We start from the raw sequence: 13,639 nt of genomic DNA, 5'->3' as shown, positions 1-13,639 counted from the left end.
TTTGAAGGGGTGTTTTGGACTCTTGCCTAGTTGAAGTAGTTGAGCATAACTTTCGTATCTTGAATCTCGAGAGGGTTGCATAGCTTAGTTAAATGTGTTTTGTTTTAGTTTGCTAGGGACTAGCAATTCAAGTTGGGGGGTGTGATGAGCACCCAATATTGTAGATATTTGGTGCAACTAGTCTTGTTTTGCTTTGTTTTATTTTGCATTTATTTAGCGTTTATAGTGATATTGCACGTAAGGTGTGTTTTTGTGTATTTCAGGCAATTTGTATAAATAAGGTGCGTTTGATCGTCAAGGAATGCTCCGGGTGCAACCAAGTACTCAAGGCTATGTGCCACCCCATTGTGGTGCTCGAGAGATGGTTTGGAGGTTGCTCGGGTCGCCCAAGAGTCAAGGGAATTGAAGAAGAAGTGAGGATTTTACTAAAGCTACTCATCTTCCGACGTGCTGAGGGTAGAATTGTCATAACTTTTGATGTACAAATTACTTTTGATCCAAACTACTTGGGTTAGAAAGTAGGCTCGACGAGCTTTCCAACGGTTCAAAGAACGCCTAAATCCGAGTTCGGGAGTGTCCGGAGCGCGTCCGCGAAGTTGCCTAAAAAATCTGTCAAGTATGAACCGGTACTGGCCAATTCCCAGTACCGGTACATAGAGTCCAGAGTTCAATTTTTCCAGCCCGTTTGAAGGTCTTGTACCGGTACTGGGGGTTGCCCAGTACCGGTTCATACTGGAGAAATATCTACGTTTTGCTACCTTTTTCAACTTTCCACTTTTGGGTTATTTTCCACTTTTGGCTACTTTTAGGATATTTTTTGGGATATTTTGTGAGAGAGTAAGGCCACCTTGTATAAATAGGGTCTCCCTCTCTCCTCTTTATCTAGCTAGTCTTTTATCATTTTAAGTCTTTTTTCATTTCCTAGGAACTCCATTAAAGCTTCAAGCTTTCTTAGTTATTTCCTTCAAAAACACTAGTAAGTCTTTCTCGTTTGTTAATTTCTCGTTTATTAAAGTTGCTTGTACGGACTAGATCTTTACTAATATCAAGTTTATTTCCGTTTTTATCGGTTAATCATGTTTCCTTTCTTAAGCATGTTTTCTAGTCTTTTTATTATGTGTGAGTAGTTTTTCGATTAAGTCTTGGGCTAATCTTTCCCAATGACTTAGGCGGTTATTTGGTTCTCGAAACTTCGGACTTAAAATCATGGTTTTCGGAATTGGATTAACCTAGCCATTTTGGTCTAAGCGAGGGGTGTTAACTCCTTGATATGAAGTTTAGTCAAGCGGTCTTAGCAAGCGACGTACCGAGGGCTCGTGGCCTCCTACGTGTTAGATACATTAGCAAAAATAGGTTTGTTTAGTTCCGTTTAATCACATCTTTTGATATACGTAGTCATTAAAGTTAAATCTTCCGGGCGTGAGCACGCGGTCGTGACTCTCGCTTGAGTTATAATCGAGAACCGGTAGCGGCCTTTGTCAAGGGATGGACGATCCCTAGACTTGCCTCTTTTAAGTTAATTAAGTTCATTTCTAGTCTTTTCCTTAGTTTTCACTTTTAAAGCAAAATCAAGTTGGTTGTCTTGAACGCCGCACTCTACCATATAAACCTACAATCCAAACTAGCTATATTTCGATTCTATGTGGGTACGATCCCGGACTTCCGAATATTATGCTATCGACGACCTAGCCCTACGCTTGGGGTGTTTCAACCTTATTGGAAGGCTTGGTTCGGAGGCTAAGCAAGCAGTCTTCCTCTAAGGGAGGGTGTTTTGCGGCCTTATAAACATTAAGCTTAAGGGTCATGTTCCCAAAGGTCACCTCCATCTCTCCACTCCTCACATGAATATTAGCATTCCCGGTCGCCAAGAAAGGACGACCAAGAATAATCGGAGTCTGCTTTTTAAGGGTTTGCACCGATTCTGTGTCAAAGACTATAAAATCAGCCGGAAAGTAAAAATCATTAACCTTGACAAGAACATCCTCAACTACTCCACGTGGCACCTTAATAGATCTATCAGCTAATTGCAAGGTAACCGACGTGGGGTTCAACTCCCCAAGCCCCAATTGTTCGTACACCGAGTACAGAATCAAGTTGACACTAGCCCCTAAGTCTAAAAGTGCTCGCTCTATGGCATGCCTCCCAATGACTATATTAATAGTCGGGGTACCAGGATCTTGCATCTTAAGGGGAACGTCCGATTGAAAAACAGAGCTCACTTGTTGTCACGACCCTAGCCCGCCCCTAAAGGCTCTAGTCACAACAAGGCGCCAGTGATCACATCACTAAGGCCATATTAAAGTTAAACACCTCATTAGCAAATGACTAAAGGGACTTAATTAACGACAAGCGGAAGCAAATTCTATTTTATTACATATGCCAAACCAAAAGTCTTTACAAGGATCTCTACATTGCAAATTACCCAGAGCTGTGCATTTTTACATGTCAAAAAAAGTGTTTACCAAGAGCAACTCCCTATCTACAAGTCCATATCTACATAGCACGTCCAAAAGAAAGCTATATGCCACCACTCTACGTCCCGTTGCCTGAAAGGTGGAAAAATTCATAAGCCAAAGCTCGTATGAATGATTAATACGCAATTCACATGCTTTCCATGGACAATGATAAAACCATTTAAAAAATGAATCATTTCTCATAGCAACATAGCATAGTAATGCACATCCTCTATTCATTTCATGTCTACCAGGCGTCCCCGGTAGTGGATAAGTTAAGACGTCTTTCGTTATCCAATTTAATAGCCATGCCTTGCTAGCCTTTTAGCACGTGTCCCCTAGCAAGCTGGGACGTGGGAGGATGCCATTAATAGATATAAAACATGTCCACTTTTCATTGATATGCCATGGAGTTCATATCAAAGTATAAAACATCATTGAAGAGAAAAACTTATAACAAACCATGTGTTTTGGGTATTAATCACTCACCTCGTATCCACGTGTCACCCGAACCTCCTAAGACAATTAGGCAACAAAACATGATTAGAGAATGTCAAACAAGCCTATTTTAAATGAACATAAGGTCCTATGGTAAGAATATGAAATTAGATAGCTAGCCTTAAAAAATTAGTCATAGAATCTGCAGGTTCATAACCTTTAACCTAAAATCTGACTTTGCACAAGAATAAATAAGACACAATCTTCATGCCTTTTTTTAGGTCTATGAGTCTAGTTTCAAAATCAGAAATCGGATCGCAATTTCATCGCTCGAGCTCAAAATTATAGCCGTTCCTGTAAAGTGCGACGATGCTGTCAGCACTGCAGATACCACAACAGCAGGTCGGTTAACGAATTTTTAACTTCTTCCACATTGTGAATTAGGTTCTGAAAATTTTACACAGTAAAGTAGACACATACAGGCATCTTCAGTAAAAATATCAAAAAATATTATGGTCGGGAAGATGGTGAGAAAAATTCCTCAAGAACAAGGCAGATTCAATTCTGTTGGAGCTCTAAATAGCCTACCCACAAGCTATACGAATTTCTGAGGTAAAACCCTAAAATCCACATCAAAACCAACTCTAGAACTTCACAAAACATACTTAAACATGTAGATACAGTAGAGCTATTCTAGAAACATCAAATTCATGGATCAAAGTAAGATGTAAACATGAAATTCAAGGAATTCAATTAGGGTTCTTGAACTTCTACATGAGTTCTACTTAATTTAACTTGTGATTAAACTAAGACCCATAAAATTCATCACTTAGACATGGAATTCAAATACCCTAACATGTGATCAAGGAGGAGAAGCATAAATTACCAAGTGAAGTCTTCAATTCAAAGCCAACAGGTTTTTCCCTAATTTTTCCCCTTCTTCTTCTCTTCACCGCTTCTCTCTCTCTCTCTCTCTCTCTCTCTCTCTCTCTCTCTCTCTCTCTCTACGTTTTTGATAAGAATAAGGGAAGACCGTACTTTTGTTTTGCTAGGCTTAGAAAAATCATTAAGTGTGTGTGTGCCATATGCCAACTTATGCTCCAATTTCTTTTAGCTAGCAAATTAAAGCCAATAACTCACATATTAAACCTAAAACATATCACATAATTAACTTAAAACATAATTAAAGATTAGGGGTATTACACTTGTTCGGTGAGAAGGACCTTTTTAGACACATTGGTTCAGTTTTTCCTCTTTTGAGTGCAGAGGTCCTTTAGAAATTTCGCATAAGTTGGGACTTGTTTGATGGCATCTAGGAGTGGGATGTTAATTTTCACTTGCTTGAATACCTCAAGGGTATCCTCCATAGATACTCCCCTCTTAGGAAAGGGAGATGGTGCATTCAAACATGATGGGAATGGGGCTTTAGGCACATAGGGTGGTACCTTAGAGCCCGCTGACACGGAAGTGGGTGATGCAGGTGTGACTGGAGGAGGGGTTCCCTCTTTACTCTGTGAACTCTCCTTCCCAAAGTCATCGGGGTCGGAGGGAGCCAAATGCTCCTTCGGTTTCACTTTCTGTGGTCGGGTTTCGACCTCTCTCTTATTGCGCAAAGTCATGATTACCTTAGCATCAGCAAGAGGCGGGTCATGAACTACAAACTGTCCTCCAGGGGGTTGGACAGGCTGACTGGGCAACCTACCCTCTTCCCTACGGTTAAGTGCATTGGCTATTTGACCCACTTGGGTCTCGAGCCGCGAGATGGACTGGGTATTAGAACGCACTTGCTGTTGGGTATCAGTTAAACGGTCCAGCGCTTGCAGCACCTTGTCCTCGAAGGATGGATCCCGCGAGGATTGGGTGGGTGCTTGGCGGTTTTGTGAGCGATAGGCAGCTGGATTGAACGAAGTATTAAAAGGCCTAAGCTGCTGAGCAGAAGAACTGCCCTGCTCTTGCGATCTCCACGAGAAATTAGGATGTTTGGCCCAACCCGCGTTGTAAGTACTAGAATACGGATCATTACTTGGTTGGAAGAAACCTCGTGCATTAGCGTACCCTTGTGCAGCATTAACCTGCTCCTCCACAAAAATAGGGAATTGTGGGGCCGCAGGACAGTCAGTGATGAAATGGGCCGGACTAGCACATAAAGAACATGCCTCCTGAGAAAGTGGAGGCTGTGAGGTGGGCGGTCCCATACAAAGAAGCTTTTCAACCTTTTCAGTCAGTATTTCGACTTTGGAATTGAGGTCATGAGATGGTTTGATCTCATACATACCTCGTGGCTTATCAGAGCTAGTAGTGACTGACTTACCTCTCCTCTCAAAAGAAACATTTTGTAGAGACCCTTCGCTCATAGTTTCAAACAATTGCCAGGCTTCCTCTTCACTTTTAACCATCACAGAGCCTCCACATGAGGCATCAACCATCACACGATGAGGCAGAAGCAGCCCAGAATAAAAACTTCGCACTAATTGCCACTTAGGTATGTCATGGTGCGGACACTTACTAATGAGATCTCCATATCTCTCCCAAGCCTCATAGAACTGTTCATTCTCAGCTTGTTGGAAAGTAGTAATCTCTTGCCGAAGTCTGAGTGTTTTTCCTATGGGGAAGAATTTCTTAAGGAATGCCGCACTCATTTGCGCCCAAGATGTTATAGAATTAGTTGGCAAAGTACTAAGCCAATGTTTGGCGTTCCCTATCAAAGTGAATTGAAACAAAATCAATCTCAATGCATCCATCGGAAAATTATGAATTAAAAGCGTGGAACTGAGGGCTTCAAATTCAGTGATGTGTTGATATGGATCCTCTTGAGCTTGCCCTTGAAACTTAGGGAGCATTTGGAGGGTACCGGGCTTAATCTCATACTGATTAGCCGCGATTGCGAGTAATCGTACGCATGATGGTGTAGTGTAAGCCGTAGGGGCGAAGTGTGAGTTGAGAGGGAGGGGGTTAGGTACCACAAGTGCTCCATCAGCATCATCTGCCATTGTGACTAAGTTGGTCTTTTTGTTAACCCTACGTCTCCTATCTAAATCCAAATTAAGAGGTATGAGTTCGGATTCCAAAGACCGACGACCAAGCATGCAAGTTCAATACCCCTCAGGTGTAAAAATGGGGTCCTCCAGACACAGATACTAATTTGCCAAAAAGAAGAACAAACTCACAGTGGGTCAACGAAATTGCTTTTATATCACGGCACCGTTTCTCCACAGTGATCTTTGCTCGTTTTGCCGCCTCGTAACCTGTAGCTAAAAGTACCAAAACTAACAAACAAAATAAAAATAAATAACAATGAACTAAACTAAAAACTAATTCAATTAACGCAACCGTGCAAACTGTCCTCGGCAACGGCGCCAAAATTTGACCGCGTCGTTCCGTGTCAAATATAAATTTATAAAACCTTGGAATTAACTACTACTCCGTAGAATAGTGGTCAAGACCGAGTATCGTTTCGACGGAGACAGTATGGCTGAGTTACGACAAATTCGATTAATTTTTAGATTAATTCGGGCAAAAGAAGTTTGGTTGTTTGAATTTGGAGAATTTATTAAACTAAGAGAAATAATTAAATGGAAAATTTGTAACGATTGGAGAGAAAATCTAGGGTTCGAATCCACTTTGAACCGCGTAACTCCAACATGCATAGGCGAGATTAATTATTCGAATCAGAAGGGATTATTATTAGGGCTTGCAAACCCTAGCAATAATCATCAAGAAAATAATTGAATTGTTAAAAGGTATAGATTATCCCATAGCACAGACCGTCTCAGACGTACGATCTAGCCGCCTAACAGCACAGCCCGTCTTACGAGTATAATCTATCTTAGAACTCCAACCACAATCAATGAAAACTATTGTATAACTTGTATTTGAAAGCATGCATACAAATACTCAATAGATTAAAACCATCAAAATCATTCCATTCAATTGAAACGGAAAGGGTTCTTAGTTACACAATCGATCCGAATAATAAATCTAAAACCCATACATAAAATAGAGTTACTTGGTGCGAAGTTTCATCTTCCCCCTAGATAAGGGATTTAGCCGGCCATCGAAAGAAGTGAATCCAATGATATTGGATTGATCTCCATGTTGTCTTTTTCCGCCACTGCCACGATGCCCACCGCCAATTCTTAATTCCCCGTTCAAGTTTTTAACCAAAAGCTGCTGGGAATAATAATAACCTACCCTAAGTAATAAATTAAGTTCCCTTTTATATGCTGCTGCCGAAACTCTCTTTTCCATAAAGGAAAAGACTTCTTTTCCTATTGCAACTCTTTCCTTGTGTGTGCACCAAATAATTGCACCAGGAAAGAACTTTCTCCAGCCAAATCTTGGTCAAAGTTCCTTATACAATATTGCTTGGGCCCACGTGGATACAAGGAGCACAAATCATAAATCCAATTCCATTGGTATTTTATTTGCTCCACCGAATAAATGTTAGCCCATTGTAAAACCTTTCAAATTGCATGTTTTCGCACCATCGGTCTCCAAGGCCTACAAACACCACAAAACGCTAAAATATATCACGTAACAATGTAAACGAACCGACAAATCATAAATTAGGTGGATTAAATGGGTGTTTTTCAGCACCTATCATAGGGTTTCCTGAAAAATCTAACTCGACAACCCTAGTGAGATTCGTGATGGAAAGAGGGATTGTTCCTGAGAAAGAGTTGGCGGAGAGATCAAGATACATGAGGTTCCAAAGGAAGCCGATGTTGGTGGGAATGGTACCATTGAGTTGGTGAAAGGAAGCCGATGTTGGTGGGAATGGTACCATTGAGTTGGTTAACTTTTAGGTCGAAACGGAAGAGGAGAGGGAAAAAAGAGAGGTCCAAATGGTCAAGAGTACCTTGTAGTCCCGTGTAGGCAAGGTTCAGCCGGGTAACATTTCCTGCAGCGTCGCATGAAATTCCAAGCCAGTTGCATGGGCTTGAAGCTGAAGAGTTACCATTTGTTTGGTTGAAAATCCATGAGTTGACAATTGTTTGGTTGCGTAGGCTTTGTTTCCACCGGAGAAGCGCTTCGACTTCGGGATTTTGTGGTGGTTGAGCTGTGGAGTGAGGTGGGAAAACCGCGGAAACGGCTGAGAGAGCTAGAGCAAGATAGATGAATAGGCTGGGCATTGCGAAAGGTTTGTTTTGTTGGTTAAGTTGGTTTTCCGGGTGCACTTTTATTTCCTCTTTCAAGTAGAAGGAAAGGGAAAATAAAGAGGAAGAAAGTAGTATCATCTTGAGTTGTTGGGATATTAATCAAATTACGCGCTTAATCTCATCAACACACAAAGCTCTCAAATCTTGGATGCTATGAATCACAAGAAAGAAAAAATGAGAAGAGGAGGGAGAGAGGGAGAAACAGAACACCCAAATACACGAGATTCACCAACTGCTTGCTCTTTGGGACTCAATGGAGAAAATCCTTTAAGTCTCTCTCTACAAGTACAACAACTTTACTCTCAAGGATCTGGTGTCCTAACCCTAAAAATAACTGAAATTCTTATATATGGGATACTCCCATCCAAAGACAAGCACAAATACGGAAAAAGCAATATGATGAACACACAAATATATATACATGGAAAATCTCAAAAACGGGTAAAAATCACGAGAGAAATCAAAAACTATAATTAACTTGTGTGATTACTATCGATCTTACTTCAAAATTGAAACTCATCACAATTGACCTAAGACCGATTGCTAACTCCTCATTCACCACACCCAATATTTGACTGTCGCTGCCTTGACTCTTGATCAAGCAATGCCGGCGAATAAGTTTTGGAGGCCGGAAGCGAACTCTTTGAATGCGGCTTCTTTATATTTTTCATTCAAAAGTTGATCTACAAAGAGTTTCATAAAAATTTAAAAAGAAAAAAAACATTACAAAAGATTTATTATTACAAAATATAAGCATATAGTTATAAAAAAAATATGTAGAAAAAAAAAAGATTAAGTGCTCCAATTTTGAATCCGTTTGAACCGATACGAAGATCTTATTATTTTAATCATATAATTCTAAAGCGACATAATTAAATTTTATTTCTAGGACTTTTGTAATTAAGTTTCTGCTCCATAGGATTGCAAATAAGGATGACAAGGGTTTCTTCTTTCTCCCAAAACGCTGCCATTCAAGGGCTAGGCAGGGGCTGCTGCCTCCCATGGATAGCAGAGCCTCCACGTCCCTAAGTTAATGTTTTTCTAAATAGAGTAACATCAAGTATATAATTATATATCAAACCACAACGGTGCAATTGTACTACAGTACCATGCTTCGCAAATTCACGAACTAACTTAGGTTTTTTTTTTTTTTTACATTTTCACACCCGATAGGTAAGAGGATGAACAAAATTCAAAACAGTATATATATAGTAGCTTGTGCCTTGTAGTATTGAGATTCAAATGCCAACATCGATCGATTGAGACATCATGGGCATCCATCACGCCAATGTACGTCTTTTTTTTCCGGAATTAAGGTTGAATTTGTGATTGTGGATGTTCAGCTAGCATATAATCAAGGATTGTGGCCCCACGGATTGTAATGATGACTACCTGTTGGAACTACACAAATTACATAGTAGTAAGTATTTTTCAAACAATAGCCATGTAAATTTAAAGGCTGATCAGTTATCAATGAGGTAACGCAATCTTGGATATGGTACGAATTAATTCGACAAGTATGCTTTAGTTTTTATTTTTTGTAATATGAATTGGATTCCACAATGTCATTTTCGAATGTTAGGAGAACATGAGTGGTAAATAGTATTATCATTTTTCAACGAATCTGATTTTTTATTTATTCATTTTAAAGGTATATCGGGGCATATAACTCACCCCCTTGCATGTTCACTGGATTCCAAATTACAGTAGATAACTAAATTTGCAAATCCATTTCATTTTCTTGCAGACTGAAAAACTATATCTACAAATGTACAATTCAACTGGCAGCTAAATGCTGATAAAAAACAAAAAAACAAAAAAAACTGGCAGCTAATACTTTTGCGACTCCCTTTTTCATTAATTTGTATGATGAATAATTCAGGCGTAAGTCTCTCCATGTTGATTGAAGTTAATCTTAAAAATGAAGCACAATTACTTGATTGATCGATGAAAATGAACCATAAGCGAGGTAGTATGAAAAAAGAACAGATGAATCAATCCGCAAAAACAATATACAGTACAAAACAATCGCACAAGGGAAAACAACAAGGTATGTGTGATTCACCAATATGCCTAGGTTGGGATAGATCATGTGCAATAGCTTTGTTAGTTTAGTAAAATGTGTATAAACCTCTTTGTTTTTACTCAGAGTGTCCGGACCATCTTAATTACTGGAACACCAATTTTACTGTCAACTAGCGGGTGACCAGTTTAAAACCCCGTAAATTTCCTATAATTGGCACATTGAAAATTAATGGCACTTGAACATTTCGAAAGTGAAATCTGAAAGGGAAAAAATCCCTGAACTCGGCCCTAGACGAACATGCCAACACTTTGGGTTCCTAAATTATGTAAACCTAGAGGCCTCTAGCAACAACATTTCGAATGCACATAAGTGCCGAGAGAAAGAGGGTCAAGAATTCTACTCTTACAAAGTGTTGACCTAATTATTCTACGAATATTGACTTTTGCTATGGAAAACCGAAACTATGTAACTTACAATATTTTCGAGCGCGAGATGTCTCGACCAGTTCCCTAGCAGCCACCTGAAAACTCAAGAGAATGATAGAGATCAAAAGGGCTTGCAAAACAACAAAAAGCTTGCTTGAAGCCATTTTTCTCAGTATATGGAAAGGGCAATTGTGGTTTACCCTTTATATAGCCAAAAAGATATAGGACTGGCATTCATTTTCCACCAACTTCAGTGGCGGCGCCACATGTAGTCTACCATGGTCACTTGACCAGCCCAAGGAATTTTTTTCTGTTGTAATACGTATAGAATTTTTAGGATAGCACATGTTTTGAAGTAGTTTAAACACTCAGTCTATAAATTAATGAATACCAACTTCACAAAATTTTGAACACCTAGTTCATAGATCAATGATCACTGATCAGTGGCAGAGTGGCATCCCTATTTTTAACCATATTTTAAATATATGAATAGTCTAAAAAAATTAAGTACTCTAATTTTTACTCTGTTTGAACCGATGCGAAGATCTTACTCTTATGATCATTTTATTCTAATGTACCTTAATTAATTTTTGGCTCTAGGGCTCTCATATGAAAGAGTCCTACGAGAGTCGTAAAACCAAATAAAGAGTAGATACTTAATTATAAGAGCCCTAGAGACAAATATTAATTATGACTCTTTAGGACAAAACAATCATAAAAATAACATCTTTGCACCAGTTCAAACGGATTAAAAATTGGAGTACTTAATTTTTTAATCATAATTTTTAAATATATAAAAAGTGTTAGTCTCTTTGTTATTTTATTGCAATCTATATTGCTTTAAAAATAATCTCTTGATTTTTTTTTTTAAAACCCCAAATTATTTGGCGGCGCCTAGGCGGGTATGGCACTTGGCAATGGGTCGTCACCCGACTAGCGCCGAGCCAAGCGCCATTTAGAATACTATGTAGTATTTTGTAAGGTTTTTTCAACACCCTCCAGAAAATTCCTGGAGCCGCCACTGACCAACTTAATGTCGGAAACAGATTCTCTTCAATTCATGTTTTGGACTGGATGAGATAGTTGAAATCTAAACCGTCCAATACTGCAATAATGCTTCGGATCTGCTCAAAGACTTTTTGCTGAAAGAACTTCATTAGTCCTTGAGGAGATCCCAACCATTTATTTTCACAATGTATGGTCCATATTTAATTTGGATTGTTTCCTTCGGTCCAAAACTTGGACCATCCAAAACTTAGTACAATTTTGTTCACCCTGAAAGAGGGTAAACAAAACCTTCTCCTCTACTGGCTAAGAGAAGGTTAATGGGACCACTTCTAACCCAACCCAAGTAAGTTTTTATGCTCAACTTACAAAAAAAAAAACCTGAACTAACGAACTGAACACCATGACCTCCAAAACCATTAAACGAGATGACTTTCACCCCTAATTTTTTTTCCTTTGGTGTCATGCGATTTCAACCCATGTTTATCCTCTAAAAAAATGTCGTTCAATATTGAAATAAAAAGTAAAGTACTTTCTTTCATTCATAAATTTTTTTAATAGTTTTGCCGCAAATTAAAATTTTTCATGAGTTCTTTAATTTGTGCAAAAAGTTTGGAAAAAAAATGTAAATCCCTAGCACGAGCAATTTCGTCATTCCAGAGGATTTGGGTTTTGATCGCATCGTGGTTGAAGGAGATTCCAAGCAGGTGGTGGCGGGGCTAGGATTTTAACTTCTGGGGGCCGCTTTAATGGATTTTATTTTTTTATTGAAACGTATACTTATTATAGCATAAAGTTTTTGTTTTTCCAATACATTACATTTGTATATTAAAATAATTCTAGCCAAATGCAATTAAAATATACAAATTATTTTGTTTTTTTCTTTAGGCCACATCAACTGTCACATGCTAAATTTTTATTTATGAAAGAAATTGAGAAATGAAAATGTAAAATAACTGGATTTTTTATCAAATCAAACCAAAATTATTAAGACTATAAGTAACTATACACGAATAATTCGTCATCTGGGGCGGTTCCGGGGACATCCAAAAAAACACCCCAAATCTCAATCTCATAGTTCCCGATCAAATTTTTATGATCCAGACTGTTTAATGTGTGAAGAATGTGATTTTAAGGGTGCCCGCAAGAAATTAGCAAAAAAAATGACCAGAAAAGGCTTGATTTGAGCAGTTTTTATTTGAACCGTTCAATAAAAAACTGTTCGAAACTATTCGGATCAAGCCCTTCCCAATTATTTTTTTTGCTGATTTCTCATGGGAACCCTTAAAATCACGTTAAGATCACATTAAGCAACTCAGATCATCGAGATTCGATTAGGATCTATGAGGTGTTTTTTTTGGTGTCTGCAGAACCGCCCCGTCATCTATGATATTAAAAATCAAGTATATACAAAATAAAAAATTAAAAACTCGAGAGCTCGGGGGAGGCAAGGCCCTAATATAGCTCTGCCACGAACGGAGGAACATAGCAGATTAGTTGTGGTTTTGGCAGACATCAATCGTGTTCGGTCTATTCTTACGGAGTCCTTGGTGCAGTTTGTTCGACATGGTGACAATAGAGTTGCTCATTGCTTGGCCCAAATTGCTAAGAGAGAGTCATTCTTGTACTTGGTAATTTATTCCAGTTATGGCTTCTGTCCTCCCTTAAGAAGTGCGGATGTCCTATTTGATGTTTTGAACTTTGCTTCTTCTATAATCAAGATCCTATCATTTCGAAAATAAATAAATAAATTTCTCCCTTTCCATTGACTCAGAGTTCTCTTGCCATGTCCATTCTCTTGCATTGTGAATATCCTGGAATAATCGCATTCCGTGTAACAGAATTCTTTTCCGGCATTTCGTGGAAAAATTAATTCGACAAAATTTGGGTCAGGGATGATAATTTTTGAACCTTAGTCTCCGTAGTCCGTACATTTTTCCCCATTTGTTTTTGGGCACAAATTAAAGAACTCATGAACAGTATTTTGGTGCAAAACAACAACAGAACCCATATAATCCTCAATCATTGGAGTATGGGAGGGGGAGGATTGGAGACAGGCCTAACTTTTGGCAATATACACAAAATGGCTGCTCTCAGAATACCACTGAAACAGTGGCCCCCCTAGCCTATACT

General features: G+C 38.8%; 1 non-coding gene across 1 annotated transcript; it reads left to right on the top strand.

Moving 5' to 3' along the window:
* The first annotated feature begins 5,375 nt into the window (after positions 1–5,375).
* Positions 5,376–5,482, top strand: LOC131318300 (small nucleolar RNA R71). The gene has a single exon (XR_009197624.1). It is a non-coding gene; the product is annotated as a small nucleolar RNA R71 (small nucleolar RNA).
* The last annotated feature ends 8,157 nt before the right edge of the window (positions 5,483–13,639 follow it).

Source organism: Rhododendron vialii, chromosome 2a, assembly GCF_030253575.1.
Source record: "Rhododendron vialii isolate Sample 1 chromosome 2a, ASM3025357v1".
Lineage (NCBI taxonomy): Eukaryota > Viridiplantae > Streptophyta > Magnoliopsida > Ericales > Ericaceae > Rhododendron > Rhododendron vialii.
The sequence above is the reverse complement of the archived record's forward strand: the minus strand, read 5'-3'. Positions and strand labels throughout refer to the sequence as shown.